This window comes from Canis lupus, chromosome 23, assembly GCF_011100685.1.
Source record: "Canis lupus familiaris isolate Mischka breed German Shepherd chromosome 23, alternate assembly UU_Cfam_GSD_1.0, whole genome shotgun sequence".
NCBI lineage: Eukaryota > Metazoa > Chordata > Mammalia > Carnivora > Canidae > Canis > Canis lupus.
In genome coordinates, this window is record NC_049244.1 from 23,284,122 (window position 1) to 23,304,241 (window position 20,120).

A 20,120-nucleotide genomic window follows, 5' to 3' on the forward strand; every position below is an offset into this window, starting at 1 on the left:
TCCCTCCATTCTTTGGCGAGGCAAAATTGTTAAATATATGAAATTTTATAGTATTTATATTAAAACAATTTAAATCTAAAAATGGTTATAAGGCATTGCAACATGGACAAAATAAGGATAATTTTAACAATATTTACACAGACCAAATGTATTTTTCTTTTGTTGTTATATTGTTTTCTTCCTGAAAAGAAGGAATCCTGAAATCCTGAAATCTTGAAAAAACTAATAGGAATACATTGCTCTAACTATATAAAATTTCATTATAACATAAAAATAATTGGTACACTACTTTGTCTCAAACAAAAGAAAGTTTATTTTGAACATTTTCTGTGCAATCTCAAAGTTATTCTAGTTAAATAATATTATTTCTTAGTTTTAAATTTTCCTACCAGCATTTCAAAATATTTTCGAGATTGTTTTTTTAACTCTTCTTTAAAACGCATGTCACTTTTATCTCTAGGTAGGAAAATTTTAATTTGGAGGTTTATCAGGAAAACATATATTAAGGTAGAAATTGACTGGGTTAAAGAGATGGTGGGAGTGTCAGTAGGAAGGGCAGAGCCATGTAATCTCCCCCTGGGGAACTTTGTTGGGTCCACGGGAATCCAAATTACCTGACAGAGGACATTTCATTTCCCTCATTACCAAGTCATGCACTCCAGGTTTAGACATAAAGATATGAATGACCAAAAGAGAGTTTTGCTTTGCAAAACACTCTGATAACAATGAATTCTCTTTACTTGTTCCTACTGGGAAAAATGATCATCTTTCTTATATAACTGCCAGGCATTTGTTTGTTTCCACACTAATGCTTCTGTTCACTTGCTTATTCTTGCATCTATCTATTTGCCCTGCTCCTTCTTTCATGCACATGAAGGTATATCTGACTGATGCTGGGATTTTAGTAAAAATGTTTTAGTTTCAAAATGGCAACTCACTTACATTCACCACTGTTTGCTGTGGAATGGTTCTCACTGGTGATTTCACTGTGTGTTTTTTTTTTTTCCATGACCAAAATCATCTTCATTGCTAAAGCTATTTCACATAACCAGGAAAGTCTAATGTCTTTTTCAAAAAACAGCTTTTTGGTTATTATAAGCCACTAATGACCATTTCTCACATCATCTCACTGAAAAGTTTGCAGGCTCAAAATCTGCAGAAGTGAGGATAAGGCTAGCATCTGTAAGAATGTTATTGCTGTTGTTCTTCCTAAACAGAAAGATAAGGGGAGTGACTACACTGCCCAAGAATGATTCCATGTGGGTGTTGCAGACTCCACATTGGTACATCATTGTGTCATCATCTACATATTTTATAAAGAAAATACAAAACAATATTCTACTGGAACTACCTGTAGGTACAATATTTTAAAATACTAAAATCAGAAATCTAAAAATTAACCATTTCATTGTTAAAATGTTCACAGACTTAGAAATTCATAAATAAGCCTTTGAAGGCTCTTCTTCCTTTTGTAGAGGAGGAAATGGAGGCCCAGAGAGTGATTTGCTCCTAGGTCCCAGTCAGACAGGCTGTCTTCTATATCATGGTTCTTCCCCTGAATCAATTTTCTGTCAATGACAGCAAGGAGCCAATTCTTTCTCCCTAGATTAAAAAAAATTACCCAGTTTCAGAAGAGGTGGATGATAGATAAGTAGATAAAGAAGGGAGAAAGAGAAAAAGAAAGAGGGAGGAAGAAAGACAGGAAGATACACAGAGAGAAATAAATGAAGACAACAAAGAAAGAATGGAAGGTAGGAGGGAAGAGATAGATGGGTAGAAAGAGGAAGAGATAAGTCTAGTGAAGACAATCTAGCTAGAAGGCATGATGAGGAGACTTGTCTTAAAGTTGCACTTGTACAAAAATCCCTTAAAGATTTTTACATTGATTTATTTACTTTGGGGGTTTGGTTTTGTGAAGTGAATGGAGTAGCTTAGCCCTCACAGACTACAATCTGTCTTCTAAGCATTTTTATGTTCCTATAAATTCATACAGATACCCAAACTCAGAGACAGTAATAACAAGGTCATGACACATGAGTTTGATGGGAAGGCTGTCAAAAGGAGTCTACAAACTCATTGATTTACGCAACAAATTTTATTGTGTGCCTACTATGGGCCAGGAACTGTTCAAAGTGGCTAAGGATGTAAGAGTATGTAAAAACAACAAGATTCCTATCCTCATGGAGTTTATGTTAGTGGGGAAATAAACAGTAAATATGTGAAACATAAGTGTACAAGGTAATTTCAGATCGAAATAAATTCAAAGGGATTCATGCACCCCAGTATTTATAGCAGCAGCATCTACAACAGCCAAATTATGGAAAAAGCCCAAGTGTCCATTGATTGATGAATGGATAAAGAAGATACACACACACACAAACACACATACACACACAATGGAATATTACTCAGCCATCAAAAAAGAATGAAATCTTGCCATTCCCAACAACATGGATGGAACTACAGAATATTATGCTAAGCAAAATAAGTCAGTCAGAGGAAGACAAATATCATGTGATTTCACTCACATATGGAATTTAAGAAATTTTTAAAAATGAGCAAAGGGGAAAAAAAGAGAAAAGCAAACCAAGAAATAGACTCCTAATTATAGAGCACAAACTGATGGTCACCAGAGGAGGTTAGGGTATTTTTTTTTCTGTTTTTAAATATTTTATTTATTCATGAGAGGCAGAGACACAGGCAGAGGGAGAAGCAAGCTCCATGCAGGGAGCCCAACACAGGATTTGATCCTGGGTCTCCAAGGCCAAACCCCAAGCCGAAGGCAGGTGCTAAATCGCTGAGCCATCCAGGCTGCCCTGGGGGTTGGTTTAAATAGGTGATGGAGATTAAGGAGAGCACTTATCGTGATGTGCACTAGGTGATGTATAGACTTGTTGAATCATTATATCATACACCTGAAACCAATATTACACTGTTAACTAACTAGAATTTAAATAAAATCTTTAAAAAAGAAATAAGTGCCTTAATGGAAATAATATAGGAATACCATATATATAGGGAAGAGGTTTTTTGTTTTTTAGATATAGTAGTCAGGAAAATTCCTCTGTTACAAGGAAATTTGAGTTGAGGCCAAACTTAATGATAAGAAACAGCCAATCAGAGGAACAATCAAGGTTTTCCAGCTATATTAAAATATAATTAACAAAGAACATTGTGTAAGTTTAGTGGATACAAAGTGATGATTTGACATATGTGTATATTGTGAAATTATTACCAAAATAAGGTTCACTAACAAGTTGAAGGGTATTCCAAGAAAAAAGGCCTTATACTTGCAAAGACATACTAGGATGGATCTCTCTGCATGTTTCATGATCTAATCTGCTAAACTTGCTAGAAGAGTTTAAGTCTCTCTCCCAGACTTCCAGAGGAGGGAACTGTACTAGACCTATTAACAAGTATGCATATATTGTAAATTGATATTTGCTACAAGAAAAAAATACATAATCTAAGCAGAGTTTTATTTCTCTCAGAAATAAAACTAGTTTGGGAAAATACTATGAGAGTAGAGTCAGGATCAAGTAAATCCATAAGGATCAAGGTTTACTAAACACCAGGCATCAAAAGACGAGCACTGAATTGTACCCTTTAAGTAGGAAAATTTTGTTTGCTCCTGATATAGGGATGATTGGAAGCAGCCCCTCAATGATCCACAATAGATTTGTAGCATGAGCAAGAAATAACTTTTCATTGTTTTGGGTCAATGAGATTTGGGGACTGGCTTGTTACCACAGCATAATTAATCTAGCCTATCCTAATTGTTACAAAAAAATAAGAAAGGAGAAGAGAAAGGAGAGAAAAGAACCCAAGATGGAGAGAAGCAGAGACCAAGTGGGGTGAAAAGCTACTGAAGCTTCTCTAGTGTGTTAGTTTCTGGGCATTTTCCAGATTGGTTTAGCATTCTATTTGAAATTACTTGTGTTGCTGCAACATACAATGCCCTTCCTTCTCCTCCAGTTCCTCCCACCAAATCTTTTGTGAGGTCTGTTATGCAAACAAGATTTTCTACGAGTAGTTTCTTTTGTGGAAATCCAATGGGCTCCAGATCATGTGTGACACAATATGGAACACTGTGAAAAAGAGAAACCCAGGGAAAGAAGACTAGGAGAATACAGGCCTCCTTGGAAATTGCAGCAATCATGAAGTGGGGTTTGGCTTTCCACTAGACATGGAATTGTGGCTTAGAGTCAAACTTACCTACTTCTCAAGGGGATGCCAGTTGATCTGCAGGTGACTTGTAGGTGTGTGCCCAACACCAATAGGGTGATGGTGGTGAAGTGAATATAGTGGGCTAAGATGTTTATTCTGTCTTCTCTGATGTATCCATCTTTTGATTGATAATAATGCCTGAATTAATGGGGTGCATATAAGTTCCATAGCAATTTATGCTTCCATACAATCTGCTTCTTACCTCTTTTATAGCACTTGACATATATGGGTTTATATTTACTTAGTTTTATGACTCTCTGTCTCACTAGACTGGTTGCTCCTTGAAGCTGAGACCCGTAGAATGTTTTTTGTCTATCTCCCATACCTAGTACAGCATCTGACATCCAGTAGATGATACAAAATGTTGATTCAGTTAAACTGATATGCATTGGTTTATTTAAATAGGGACAACTGGCTCTCAAGAACCACCAAAAGTCAAGTCTCAAAAATAATTCTTTCAGGAGAAGTATAGTAGTTACCAGTTTTGTTTCCTAATTACAACCAGCTACTTTTTTGCTGGGCTCTTCCTGGTGTATTCCCCAGTGGTTGGTTGGAGTCATAGGACTAGTTCTGATCAATGAAGAATGAGCACAAGTGAGGAGTGTGTGTCGCTTCAAGGCCAGGGCATCAAGTTGTGTGAGATACTCTAGGACCTTACTTTATTTCTGCCAGAGCAAGCAATAATACCCCACATGGTGGCTGTTCCATCAACCTGGATCTGGGGTTAAAAATGGTGTAAGCAGAAGCCTTTGCAAATCTACAAGAGACACAGGACATAAACAAGAATAAAACTCGGCCTTTGTAAGCCACTAGATTTGCATCATCTTTGTTACCACAGTGTAACCTAATCTCTCCTCACAGATGGAAAAATGGACAAAATTGCGATCTTATTTTCCCTACCCTGACCACCAAATTGTTTTTAACATAGTAATAACTAGTAAAAGAAGAATAAACACACACGATTTAAAAAGGAAAAGTAGAAAATGAAAAGCCAGTACCTTGGATGAAGCACTGGGTAGTCCATACTTAGAGAAGAGAAAGAAAGAGGTGATGGGCCGAAACCTGTGTAGGTATATGGGCCATCTGCTCATGTGCTTGCATATGTGAGCTGCACAGTTAAGAAGAATGGCAGGCTGTAGGATAAAATCACATATAAGTGGGACATTCATTTTTGGCAGAAAAGAGGTAACAATGGTGGATAAAACTATAAGCATAAAAGCAATGAAGCTTCAAAAAGAAAGGCAATGAGGCAGAAAAAAGATTTAATAATAGCCTGAAAAAGCACTTTTCCCCCCAGTACAGGGGCTATCTGGTATCTAACAAGATTGCATGATAAAACTCTTTGCAGATTCTAGAAGAACTTTATTTTTTTGTTGTTCATGGTCATTTATTTCCCCTGTACCACTTACATAAAATTCAGCATACATTTAGAATACTTGAATTTAACTGCCATTTGTGAGATCTGAATTACTGTTTTAATTGAAGGGCATCTCAAGGTCTGATGTCATCAAATTTATATCTGCAAAAGTTCCACTGTTTGACACAGTGATACTCTTTAACACAGTCTTTGTGATGAGGCAAATTGGTAAGATTATACTGTCTTCTGTGGCTGTATGTTTATTCTTAGGAATGCTTTTTTTTTTCCTGATTGTTGTTCCAAACTACAGGAAATAGAGAAAAAAAAACAGAAAGAAAAATAAAAGTACTCAATCTCATACTCAGAAGAAACTAAGATGGTCACTTTGCCAAAAATGCATCCACACTTTTTTCCAAGCATGCATATGCATTTTAATATGATTTTAGTATTTAGGACCTCGCATTTTTCTTCATACCACATTTAGTCATGAGCACTAGCATAGAAGATTAAAAATATCTTTTAAAATGTATACATTTATTTAACCATTTCCTATTATTTCATAGGTTGAAAACTCTTTTTTATGATTATAAATAACACAAGGATGAGCCGAAATACTTTCCACATCTCTAATTATTTCCTAGAAGAAGAATTAATGAAGCAAAGGATTGATGTTTTAGGATTCTTAAAATAACAAAGCAATTAGTTGCCATGAAGTGTATCCTAATTTATACTACTACACATTTCCTTACTCCTTGTCAGCCTGAATATTTATACCTTTTATAATGCTTAGCAATTGGTTTGACAAACTGGCATTGCAGTGTTGTACTAATTTCCTTTAATTTTTTGACTAATAAATATAAACATTTCTTCATGTACCTAATAGTCATTTGCATTTCCTTATTTTTTGGTTTGAATTTTTATCCTCATTTTATTTCTCTATTTAGAGTATTAACATATTTGTGTGGTAACATTAAATATATAATAATATTAATATGTTGGTGTTATAATGTTTCCATTGATTTTTAAGTTTCCTTTATATAGTTAAGCTATTAATCTTTGAACATAAAGTATTTCCAAGAGAAGCTTCAGATTCAAGATAATTGGGGTCAACAAAATGAGATAACATGTGAAAGTTGCTTTCAAGCATAAAATGCCAGATAATTGTATGCTTTATTAATTTTTTACTTTCTCAGATTTTGAATTTGTGCAATTCCTGTTTCTCTTTTGATATGACTGAACCACTGAATTGACAATCACCTGAGTACTCTATTCTGCATACACAAATGTATATACAATCCCACTTAAAGGTAATTTTCAGATTCCTTTGCATTAGTATAATAGCACAGAGGTTCTAAGCACAGACTGGAGAAGCAGACTCCTGGTATCAATCTTTGTGTTTGTGCTCTATTACTTGTGTGAACTTGAGCAATTATTTAATCTCTGGGCCTTATTTACCTCATCTGCAAAATCCCAGAATAATTTGTAAAACAAGGAAGTAATGAGCCTCACAGCATTGCTGTGAAAATTAAACAAGACAACAAGGTAACTAGTTAACTAGATAGCTATTTTAATTAACCCTGAAAACTGAGGCCAGGAATTTAGTAAACCTGTCTAAGTGCTAGCTCCTGACACGACATTGTACATGCTCATTGAGTGGAGACAAATCTTTTGATTTAGTTTACTTTTTAGGCATTTGGAGTAAAATTACATCTCTGCCTCTAGTGATAGTCAACATTTTCTGGAGCACTTTCAAAATGTACTGATATTCATTATTCATCCAACAATTATTTATTGAATACCTGAGCTGCCAGGCAATATTCTAAGCACCTCAGCTGTGAACAAAACCAGCAACATCCCCAGATAGAAAGTTTTCATTCCAGAGAGAAAAGATAAAAAGAAGAAAAACTACAAATAAGTAAACAAGCTAATTTCAGGGGGGCATAAATGATATGAAGCAAATAGGCAGGAGAATGCATTAGAAAATAAGATTGTCTGGTCAATTCTGTTATGTGGAAAGGGCAAGCCAGGGTGAAAACCTAATGACAACAATCCTTTGATGTGGGCATTGCTTATATTCTCATTTTATAAACAGAATGATTAAATTACTGAAACAAAACTGTTGCTTTAACAAAACACACACACTTTTCTCTGATCACAAAGATAATATTCATTCATGACAGATATACAGCTGAGGACAAAAAGAAAAATCATCTGTGATCCTGTGGCTAACACTGTATGTGTAGAGTTTCTGTCCTCTTTCTCTGCATATATCTGTACAATATATGTAACAGAGGGAATTGCCCTGTGCATAATATTTGTAACTTGTTTTTAACATGAAGCAATATTTTCCCATATCATTTGTAAGTCTTCTAAAACATCATCTTTAGTAGCTGTATAGTTTCAGATTTTATTGAACCATAATGTTTCATTTCTTACCAATAGATATTTATGTCATTCCAATTTTTCATTATTAAAAACAATGCTGTGATAAACCACCTAATAATGATATTATAATAGCTCATATTTATTCAAGTGGTTATATATGGCATCCATTGTGCTAAGCAATTTATAACTCTTAACTAATTTAATGTTTACAACAGTTCTATAAAATAGGTACAATGACAGTCCTCCCCTTAGAAACTGAAGAAACTCTGACAAAAACAAATTAAATAATTTGCTCAAGGTCACATATCCAGTAAATTGCAGAGCTAGAATTTGGACTTGGACATTCTGGTTTAAGCATGAGCAAACACTTCATCATTCATTCTGTTTCTACCCCTGGCAGTATTCCCACAGATTTACATATAAGCCTTAACCTTTATCAGCATTATTTCTTTAGGATAAATATTTAGTAATGAAATCGCTCAGAACCCAACTCCAGATCTAATGCTTCCATACAAGAAACATAGCTCCTGTAATCCAAACCTAATGCCCACTCCAAGGCATCCTAATGGAAGATATGAAATTCTGTTTCAGATTATACTCAACTGCAGCCTTCAATGAGAAACAGAACAAGCAATAATCTAAGTAGAAGGGATTTCTAGCCCTCCCTCTTCAGAGCCTTTGCCAAGAAAAACTGAGCAAAAACAGAGGCTTGTGAAGTTCAACCTGTATTCATTCATCCAGCTCATGATCCCCTAAAGAATATTCTCTGCACACATTGCCATATTCTAAGCACAGAAATAAATGGGAAGTCAGAGGGAAAACATGTGTGGCTTTGAGCTCAGGAGGTAGGAGCTTTTCCATAATACCCAGGATGCTTCTCTTACACTGGCTGTACCTTCTGCAACATCTTCTCTACCTCCTCTCCTCTCTGTGTGGCCCCACAAGGCCACAGCACAGATTAGGTAACAGATAATTGGGCCACACTGAGGGAACTAAAGGGGTCCCATGAATAGGTACTGCTAATTGAGACATACAAAGTAGACCCTTCTGGGTGCTTTGGGCTTGCACTAACCTGAAATCATGACTCACTAGGCACCATTTTATCTCATTTTTCAAAAAGTGTTTTCTTCTTGAGAGGCTGTTCGGTCAGAGAGATGAAACAATTCATCTCTGTTACTTTTCCCAGGCTTCAAAGATAACCTAGAATCATAAGTTTCTATTTTACCAAAGGAGGCTCTTGAGTATAGTAAGCTTTTTGTTATCTCATCTGGCCAAATGATAGAGGTTTTATTGGGGAGTGGAGAGATCAACTGAGTTATTATATCTACCCTGTACAGTAGATTACTACTCTTCAAAGAAATAGAATATGGAAAAATAAATCTAAAAATAGAATAAAGAAAAGGTAATCATTCTTGGTTAATTCAGAGTCTATTTCTGCATCTTAAAGAGCTTCAAGTTCATCATCACAATCTGGAATTATTGCACAAAAAACATCCAGCTGACAACCTTGGGTTCCCAGAAACTGCTTGTTAAATTTCTGATTGGAAACTAGAGGTATATTTGTTTAATAAATAGTCCTTAGGGCTCAAGGGCAGCCCACATAAATTTTTTAACCCATAATGTAGTTGAAGGAAAGTACTAATAATACTAAAGACTCTCATTGTCATTTTCATATTATTATGTTTCTATCAAGAAAGTGTGTTTTAAATCAGTAAGATGAAACACCAGGAATATGTCTCTGTCTCCTGCATTCTGGAGACAGATACAAGAACCTGCACTTAATTAGTCTGTGGGAGAACCATGAAAAAGAGAGAAGCTCATAAGATTGAAACATGGGGAGCAAGACAGAAAAGAGAAAAATAAAGCAGGGGCTACAGTGAATGGGCTTAAGGAGTCACAGATGCCACTGAAAAGTGAGCTCCATGATGGCAGGTGGCTTCATCTGTTTTGCTTACTATTTTAATCCCAGAGCCTAGAACAGTGCCTGGGATAGAGTTGGTGCTCAAAAAATAGTCTTGAATGAGTGAAAGAAGTAGTGACAGAGGTAGAGAGATACTGGGGAAGAAAAACCAGATGCAAAAAATTTGATTTGAAAATCAGTTTTGTACCACAGTGGAGGATAAAAGCTAGTTAATAAAGAATCTTATTGATAAAATGTCAAATACCAGATATTGCAACAATGTAGACACACAAGGAAATTTAGTCATAATGGTCTAATTAATCTTCAAGTGAACCAATAAGAGAATGTACACAATTTTCTAAACATCAGGGAATGAACTCAGGTATCAAGAATAATAAAAATCTATCTATATAACCCAATCCTCCCCCACTCCCATTGAAAAGATGAAAGCCAACAATTATAAACCTGACTTATCTGTGCCATTCTGGCTTGATGAAGAGGGAGATCAATATTATGCCCCTCTATGTAAAAGGCATATAGAAATAGAAGAATCAAAGGATTATAGGTATGAAGTTAAAATGCACTGGACAAATTAAGGCAATGTTATTGAAAAAGAAACAGAAACCACTCCCTCTGGGAGCATCACAGCTGGAGAATTCTACTGAAGAACAGACAGCTTATTATACCCCTATAAGCCATGAAAGTCTAACCAAAGGGCCAAGTATCACATAGCTCAATGTGGTATTTTACAACCAATTTTAGATGCAACCCACCTCTTTTCTTTAAGACCTTATAGAGCATCTAACGTCATGAAACTAAGACCATGTTATAAAAACTAACAACCCTGACAATATGTAATCACAAAACTTGAACTGCCACTAAAATTTCAACTACAGGAGGAAATATGTATCATGCCCCAAATCTTCCTCAAAATGGAACATGGTCATCAGGCTATGGAACAAGCCCGATAGCTCAGTTTGTCCTCTCATTTAAGCTTGAGAGAGGAGAGTGGGATGTGGCCCAGACAAAAGTGTGGTCTGGGTGCCAGGAATGGACAGGGCATTATTTTTTCTCAGGCTGCAAGGTAGAAGTCAAGAAGGGTAATATCTGAAGAAGATCCTTAGGAAAAAGAAAGCTTGATGAGCAAGCAGGCTGCACATTTGAAAATGTTGTCAGTCTTCAGAGACTCAGGGAAGAGATGGTATAAATATGTGAACTACCAGAAAAGAAGCCAGAGACTCAGAGAAATTTAAAGATTTCTAATTAAAGGAAGGAAGGTAGTGCCTAAAGCAATTCTCTGAACCCAAAGGAAAGCTGCTTGTCTTTATAGAATGCTTTTAATTTGAATTTAGGCAAGGAGAGACATGTTAAATCTGCCAGTTATTCCAAGTCAGGAAAATAATCATAATTTCTTTATTAGGAGTAGTTAAGTAGTGGGGAGGAATATGAAAGAAATTATACAGGAACTCAGATATTACCCCAGTCTCAGTTGAGTTGAGTTAACCTTCTTACTCACAGTTGAGTTACCTTCTTACTCACTATTTTTTTAAGATTTTATTTATTTATTTATTTATTTATTTATTTATTTATTTATTCATTTATGAGAGACAGAGAGAGAGAGAGAGAGAGAGGCAGAGACACAGGCAAAAGGAGAAGCAGGCTCAATGCAGGGAGCCCGATGTGGGACTTGATCCCAGGTCCCCAGGTTCCCGCCCTGGGCTGAAGGCAGATGCCAAACCACTGAGCCACCCAGGGATTCCCCCTTACTCACTATTTTTAATCATAATCTCTACATTCTAATATAGCACTTACCTTCCTATTCTTCATTTCCAAGAGTTTTTTAATTACCAGTGAGAAGTTTCATAATAATAATAATCTTCTAATAGGAAAAAATTATTTGCCAGCCATATGATTTCTTTGAAGAATAATATCCTGGAAAACTACAATACAGAATATAAAAATGTACTAATTTGATTTGTCATAGAAATGTTCTTTCTTTTAAGATCCAAGATAAATCAGCAAATGCTTTCAAAGTTGACATTTAATCCATGAATTCAAATCATTTCCAAGATTTATGATCCATTAGAAAGACAGTTTCAATTTTCCTTGCCCTTGTGAAAGTCTAATGTATAGCTGGCAGAAAACGCATTTACACTGCACACATTCTATGACAACAATATCATTTATTGATAAGGTTTACCAAGTTAAAAAAAATGATGTTGCTAGTGATGTTCATTTTGATTTGTTTACCTGTAAGTGGTAGATGCATGCTTCACTCTGGCCAAGTTTCCTAAAATGTAGCAAATTAACAGATATATCCATGTAACATAGATTGCCTACTAAAATAAGAAAAAGTGTCCTACAATTATAATAATTATATCATAAATAGATGGGGATATTTTAAAATAGACTAGATGTCCTTATATTGATATAAGCTCAGATACAGATATAGTCATAAATATATTAAAAAATCAAATTCACAAAAGGGTATAATCAACTCAGTTTCAATTTCCTTTTTTTTTTTTTTTTCTCATCTTCTATTCTTTACCTTTTGTTCTAAATAGGATAGTTCTTCCTGTCAAAACATCAGCAAAGGTCAGGGGGAAAAAAGATTAAGAGTCCATGTCACTGATACAATACCCATTAAAGAAGATTATCCTCTTTTCCACCAATTTGGGTTTGCAATATATAATTATTAAATTGCACATTTATCAATTACTATACTAGAAGAGGAGCTATAGGAGTACATAAGACATTCCCGCCTTTGAGGAGCTTAACATCTTAGACTAAAGTAAATAGACTCTATGTTTGCAGGAAAGTTAATATAGCTGTGGTTATTAGAGGAGAAAACATGTTCTCCTTAAGAAACAATTTGACTCTGGCACTATTAGGAGTTATAGAACTTGCTCAATTTCATGCAGGAAAATTATATAGTGCTAGATGCTAATTCCCTCACTAACAAATGATAAAATAGAATTCCAAAGAGGAAAGTTATTTCCTTAAGGTCATAACCTAGCTGTCAAATCTGTGTCTGCCCCAACCTGGATATTAATCAGCAAAACAACATTAGCTAATTAATGACAGCTCATTACCTCCATCTAACATCACCCACAGGTGTCACACAACAACTATATTAGTTATCTATTGCTACATAACAGACTAATCCAAATTTAGCAGCTTAGAACAGACATTTATAATTTCACAATTTCTGTAGGTCAATAATCTAGGAATGGCTTAGTTGGATGGTTCTGGCTCAAGGTCCTTCACAAGGATGAAATCGAGGTATCAACTGAGGCCACATCAAATAAGACTTGACTGGGTCTCAAAGATCCTATCTTATTCACATGGTTGTTAAGGGGACACTTCAGCTCTTCAATATGTGTGTCTTTCTATAGAGCTGCTCATGGCATGGATTTCCCCAGAGCCAGCAGTGATCCGAGAGAGAGACTGAGACAGAGAGAGACAGAGAGAGGGAGAAATCCCAAGACAGAAGCTGCAATGTTTTATAACTTAATCTTTTTAAAAAGATTTATATATTATTTTAGAGAAAGTGTGTGCACACGGAGCAGGGGAGGCAGAGAGAGAGGCAGAGAATCCCAAGCAGACTCCCCAATGAGCACCAAGCTTGACGTGGTGCTGGATCCCATGATCCTGAGATCATGACCTCAGCCAAATCAAGAATCAGAAGCTTAACCAATTAAGTCACCCAGGTACCATTGTTTTACAACTTAATCTTGGAAGGGACATAACATCATTTCTACCATACACTATTGGTCACACAGCCCAATTCCACTAGAATGAGAAGACTACAAAAGTGCATGAATATCAGAGGCAGAGATCATTAGAGGCCATCTTGGAAACTGGCTACCAACACAAACATTTCAAAATCCAGGGACTTGCTCATATTGGTTACTTTTAGCCAATCTTACTTTTCTGAAGCACAGATGACCCAGAACTCTTCTCGAAGAACACTTTCCACAATTCCCTAGATCCAACCTGACTGCCTCACAATTGAAAGAATAAGAAGAGTATCAGTTCCAGATACTTCATTTATATGTTCTTTAAATGAATCTTCTTTTTACTAACTACCATATGCCAGGAACTATTCTAGAGGCTGAGAATACAATGGTTAAGGAGGTATCATTTCCACCCTAAAATTGTTTGATGATAGAGAGATAGAGAAGAAAACAAGAGGGGGAGGAGAGAGGGAAGGAAGAGGGGGAAGACAAGAAAGAAGACAAAAGATACAATGAAGGAGGAAAAGAAAGATGTGAGAGAAAGAAAACAGGATCATTGGGGAAGAGAGGAAAAAATAAAACAAGACCAAACCAGAGAGGGAGACAAACCATAAGAGACTCCTAACCATAGGAAACAAACTAAAAGTCACTGGAGGGGAGGGAGGGGAGGGGACGGGGTAACTGGGGGATGGACATTAAGGAGGGCACAAGCTGTAATGAGCATTGGGTATTATATGCAACTAATGAATTGCTGAACTCTACCTCTGAAACCAATAATACATTATATGTTAATTAATTCAATTTAAATAAAAAAAAGATGTGAGGAAGGGAGGGAGAGGGGAAAGGAGTAGAATGAGAACCAACATATATGGGAAATAAATGCAATCATGGAGATATCTGCTTGTGATGCCCTGCATTAAAATTCAGATATTGAAGTTTCAGAAGAATGAAGTGGGAAGTTGTTTGTTCAGTATATTTATATTCGTATGCTCAATGTACAGTGCATTGGCTACATTTAGAAAATTTGCCTAAATGTATGCTTTTCTAATATGCAAGAAACTCACACCTCAAATCAGAAGTTTTCAAGTCTTTGAGTGAAGAAACTGATCAAAGAAAGCATTGGACTCTCTTTTTCATAAGGTAAATGATGCATGTATGTGCATGTAAACACATACACACACACTCACACATTTCTAGAGCCTATGGAACTGTAGTTATAAACTCTTGATCTTAAAAGTATTATAAACAACACTTTAAACAGCTGTCCATGTTAGCTGTCTTTGTCAATATTCAAACTAGACTCTAATGCAGGGCTTGCTCGGTCCTCATGAAATGACAATGTTTAGCCAAGATTAGTAGAATATTAGGATAGTTTGCTCTTTAGGATATTTTGCTAAGCTAACAGGCTATACACTGAAGGCAAGAATTTGTCTTGGCAAGGGAAAAAGTGAAGGACATTGTGTCCAAAGACAAGCTCAGGCCAAAGTTAATCAATCTAGATATAAGAGATATCTAGTCTAATTCCTTCACTTTATAGAAGGGGAAACTGCAGACCCCCTGGCTAACCAGGGCACAGTGGCTGCAAATGCAATCTTGGCCAAGCATTCAAGATCTATGGAACCTTGGTCCAGATAGCAAGAGGTTTATTCACAGGATCAGGATCAGACTCAATAAATTGAAGTTAAACTCTCCACTCCAGAGAGAGAGCACTAAATTAAGCCAGATTAGCTAGAGACACCTCAAACCAGCAGACTGTCAGTTGGATCTTAGATCAACCAAAGTAGAGGGAATGAGACTGGGTCTTTGGAGTATCTTTCAGTAGACAACTTCTATGAATCTTCATTTCATAGTCTGTGTTTCTTTCCCTTCAAAGACACTATGACACACTTATTCTGCAGTGCAGTGGTTTTATACCTGAAGGCAAAAGGAGGCTTGGGTTTTAAAGCCAAATTCTCCCTTGGAAATATAATTGAAAGTCTCCAATGTACCTATAATCCTGGTATGCTGCCATTTAAGTCTGGCACTTATGCCTGGAAAACTTAGCAAATGCTATTGAAAGCAGGTGAGCAAACGTCTGCTATTGGTACCCCACTGCTAATAGGTTAGAATTGACAAAGCATGGTGTCAGTGCTTTGCCAGACTTGCAGTGCCTAGTTACATAAAATCATCCCAGAAAAGACACATTGCTGTTTGAGCAGTTATAGACTGATGCTAAAGAGCTGTAGCATAATACTGAGTTACTTTCCGTAAGCTTTGAATAAAATCTCCTAAGTCTAAACCAGCTGTAGAATGCTTAATGTTCCACCAGAACTTTGAAGGGCTCAGAATGGAGCCCTACCTTTGCTCCATTCCTTCTTAACTCTTCATGGGTTAAACCAAGCAAAATAAAACCCTAAAGTTGCAAAATCCACTCACCAGCTTTTATGTCCAATCACAAATTTTTGAAAAACCATTTATTTTCTAATGTTCGGGTATCAATTCTCAAAATAAACACCAAATGATATCAGCCCTTTTAGTTGAATTCTTTCTGCTAGCTTGATCTCTGCTGCATTTCATTTTTGGGAATTCCCAAATGATCTTTTTCAAAACTTTGGGGCCATTGTGCATGACAAGCAGGATTGCACTGGGCTGACCTATTGAGAACACCATACTTCTCTACGTTGTTCTGTTCTTTGAGCTGGAAAAAAAAATGCCACTTATCATATAGATTTTACTTGAATAAAAAGTGAGCATGAATATGGTAAACTGTCAGATCTGTGACATGTAAAATCAAACATTTATATAGATTATGTTCGTTCAAGGAAACTCCCAAAATGTCAGTAGACATAGTCAAAAAGTGATGAAATGGATAAGAAAAAAATAAAGTTGACTCATTGAAATATAAAGTGAATGCCACTGTGCTCATTTTTGTTGCTGTGTATAGTACTCCATTTTATGAATCTACTATCACTTATTTATTTGGTTACTTCCAGTTTGGAGTAATGTGAATCATCTTGCTATAAATATTACTTACAAGAATCCCAATTCACACATGCCACAGTGTTTCTATATTGTATAGGTAAGAGAGCAATTGCTGGTATATTGCCCAGGATTGTGTCTGTCAGAGAGTCCTCCAAAATGATTGTACTAAATTTTGTTCCTACCTACCACGTATGAAAATTCTTACTGTTCTTCACTCTCACCAACACATAGTGTTGTCACACTTTTAATTCTTTTCCAATCTGGCAGGGGTAAGGTGGTATTGTTCAATGATATTAATTTGCATTTACCTGATTACTAATGAGGTTGCACACCTTTTAATATAATTTTGGCCTTTTGAATTTCCTCTTTTGAAGTCTCTGTTCAAGTCTTTCCCATTTATTAATGGATTTTATTTATTTTTCCTGTTGATTTATTCCAACCAAAAACCACATAAATGAATTTCACAACTATAATATTAAGCAGAAGCAGCAAGATACGAAAAAATATAAATGTATGTTTCCACTTATATAAAGTTCAAAAATCAGGCAAAAGAGGATTATTTTGTTTAGGAGGATCTAAGTAGGTGGCATTAATAGTTTAAAAAACAAAGAAATAATTGGCAAGCAGTGGTAAGAAATTCCAACTTTTTTACAACTTACTATTTTTTTGTGATTTAAAATGCAAACTCCACTATACAATTTACACATTTACTTGAGGAGAAGATTTATGAGTATCACTGAATAGGTACTCTTTTCTCCCAGTGGGAGGTTTGGGGAACATAAAGCAGATCTAGAGTATGCTGACTTAAAGTTTAGGCATGTAAATTAGTATGTATTTAAAGGGAAATATAAAGTAATCTTTAGAGCAACTACTGAGAAAAAAAAACTATTTTCCAAAATTGTGCAAAGCTATATACAAAAACACTACAGATAAGGCAAATGATATAAAAAATATTCAAGTAACCCACTGGTAATGTAGGAAAAGGGAAAGAGAAATAAAAACCAAAGAGAATGAACAAAACAAATAGAAAAGTGACAGACTTAAATCCTAAAATGTCAAAAATTACATTAATGCAAATGGTTTAAAAACACCAATTAAAATAGAAATCAGGGATCCCTGGGTGGCGCAGCGGTTTAGCGCCTGCCTTTGGCCCAGGGCGCGATCCTGGAGACCCAGGATCGAGTCCCACATCAGGCTCCCGGTGCATGGAGCCTGCTTTTCCCTCTGCCTGTGTCTCTGCCTCTCTCTCTCTCTCTCTCTCTGTGACTGTCATAAATAAATAAATTAAAAATAATAAAATAAAATAGAAATCATCTAAATAGGTTGTTTAATGACCAAACTATATCATGTCTACAATAAATTCATTTAAAATATAGTAATGCAGATTAAAGTAAATACATGGGGAAAAAAATACCATGAAAACATCAGTCAAAAAAAAAAAAAAAAAGCTTCATGGCTCTACTATTATCAGATAAAGCAAACTTCAGAGAAAAGAAAATTGCCAAATACAGAAAAAAACACAACATAATGATAAAAGAGTCAATCTACCAAGAAGACATAACAATCCTTAATGTATCAAAATAACAGAGCTTCAACAACATGATGAAAACGATGAGGGGGAGAAGATACCTTCTATTTTTTTGAACAGCTAATATATGCTGCTAATATAAACAAGACCCTGTTTCAAGCACTCTATATCCATTATCTCATTTAACCTTTACCCAAAGAAAATAAATTATAAAATGCACATTATTATCTCCATTCTGCACATAAGTGAATTAAAACTAAAGAAATTAATCATCCTGCCCAAGGTCACACAGATAGCAATCCTCAGGTCAAGTTCTTTTCAATTTTCACACTGCCTCCTTTAAATACTTAAAAAAATAAACTGTGATTATTACATCCAACACTGTAGTTTAATATCTCTTCTCCTTAAAGCCTCAGATCAACTTCTAATGGAGAACAAATGCGTCAAATGACCTTAAAAGTCATCAGTAAGTACAAAAAGGGAATAAGCAGAGCTAAGGCAAGAATCAGCTAGTCATGGGGAAGACAGAAGTCACATTATGGCCAAAAGGCCACAGATAGTGTCAAGACCACTGCATAAAGTTGAGAAAGTTGGGCACCGCACAACTCCAGGAATGTTACTTATATATTTACATAGTAAGACTATCATGTACCTGGCACCACCTGGAGTTGTAGTCCACAACACACCTTGCCATTCATGGTATCCCTGAAAATAATTATGCTGTCTGAAAGCAATAGGCTTGCATCTGCAAGGCTGGAGAATGGTCATTAGCATCTGTCTAGGGCAGAGACAACTATATGATTCGGTAAGTCTAAAACCTGGCAAGCTAGAGCAGTAGTGCCTAGACAATTGTATTTAATAGGTCAGAAAAAGTGCCCCAAAGGTTGTAATAAACCTAAAAAAAATTGAAAAACTTTATTTTGCCAAGAAACTATTTTCTTTTCAAATTGTTTTGATCATTACCTTAATTTTCTAAAGGAGAATTTATAAACACATTTTTCTTATTTTGTCAAAACTTGGAAAATGTGATCATAGATCACCACTGGTCTATAAAGTAGCACCCAGAAGCATCTTGAGCTAGTAAGTCATATCAGAAGGACCAACAAGGAATGACAGAGAGAGAAACCATTTTCATTTGTACCCCTTCCCCACAATCTTGTCCTCCTTCCCCAAAACCAAAGGATGTTCTTTAGACTTGAAGATAATTTCTAAGACTCTTACAGACATTTGACCCATAAGCCATCTGAAAAGCCTTGCTTTGGTGGCAGCTATCAGTGCCAAACCTGCACCAAGTCTTTCCAAAGGTATTATCACCAACACTGTTACATGGGAATTTGGGCTACAAAAGACCAAGGTTGTCCAGAAGAATCAAGGCAGCCGAGATGAAAGTTTTCTTAAAAGCAATAGTCTACTATAAACCTATTCTTTTATATAATTCTCTATCTGGGACACTTTGCATAGTTTTTCATATATCGTAAGTGCTCAAAAAATCATACTTGCATTAATTACAATTGTCAAATTGACAAGGCAAGTCTACAGAGGACATTTAAACAAAGAACCAAGGAGATTGAGGGCCTTGCAGGTATAGAGACGGAGCCCAGTATCCAGAAAGAGAGAGGGGAAGAGATTATGTGAATTTGAATGTTGCCCTTTGTTTAGAACTGTGTGCTATCTGCTATGGACTGTGGCTGGCCTGCAAAAGTTAACTGTAGCAGAAAAGAGTAAAATCTCTACAGTGAGTCTTCCGCTTATGAGCACTGATGGTCCACATCACTTCATTTGAGAAGCCTATTTTTCTTCTTTGGTTCTGATGGCAAGGAGCCATTGCTTCTGACACTGCTGGTTACATCTGTGTATTACTTCAGAAAAAAAAAAAAAAAAAAGATCTGTCCAAGAGGATTTTTTTTAAGATTTTATTTATTCATGAAAGACAGAGAGAGAGAGAGAGAGAGAGAGGCAGAGACATAGGCAGAGGGAGAAGCAGCTCCCCACCGGGAGCCTGATGTGGGTGGGACTTGATACCCG

General features: G+C 35.9%; 1 long non-coding RNA gene across 1 annotated transcript in view; it reads right to left on the reverse strand.

Moving 5' to 3' along the window:
* Positions 1-951: 951 nt before the first annotated feature.
* Positions 952-20,120, reverse strand: part of LOC111091914 — a 237,625-nt gene continuing 218,456 nt past the window's right edge. Inside the window, exons 5-9 of the long non-coding RNA XR_005376966.1 lie at positions 11,682-11,809; positions 9,042-9,169; positions 5,226-5,888; positions 4,216-4,365; positions 952-1,602 (exon numbers count right to left, since the gene is read on the reverse strand). This is a non-coding gene — a long non-coding RNA (uncharacterized LOC111091914). The remainder of the gene's footprint in view (positions 1,603-4,215; positions 4,366-5,225; positions 5,889-9,041; positions 9,170-11,681; positions 11,810-20,120) is intronic.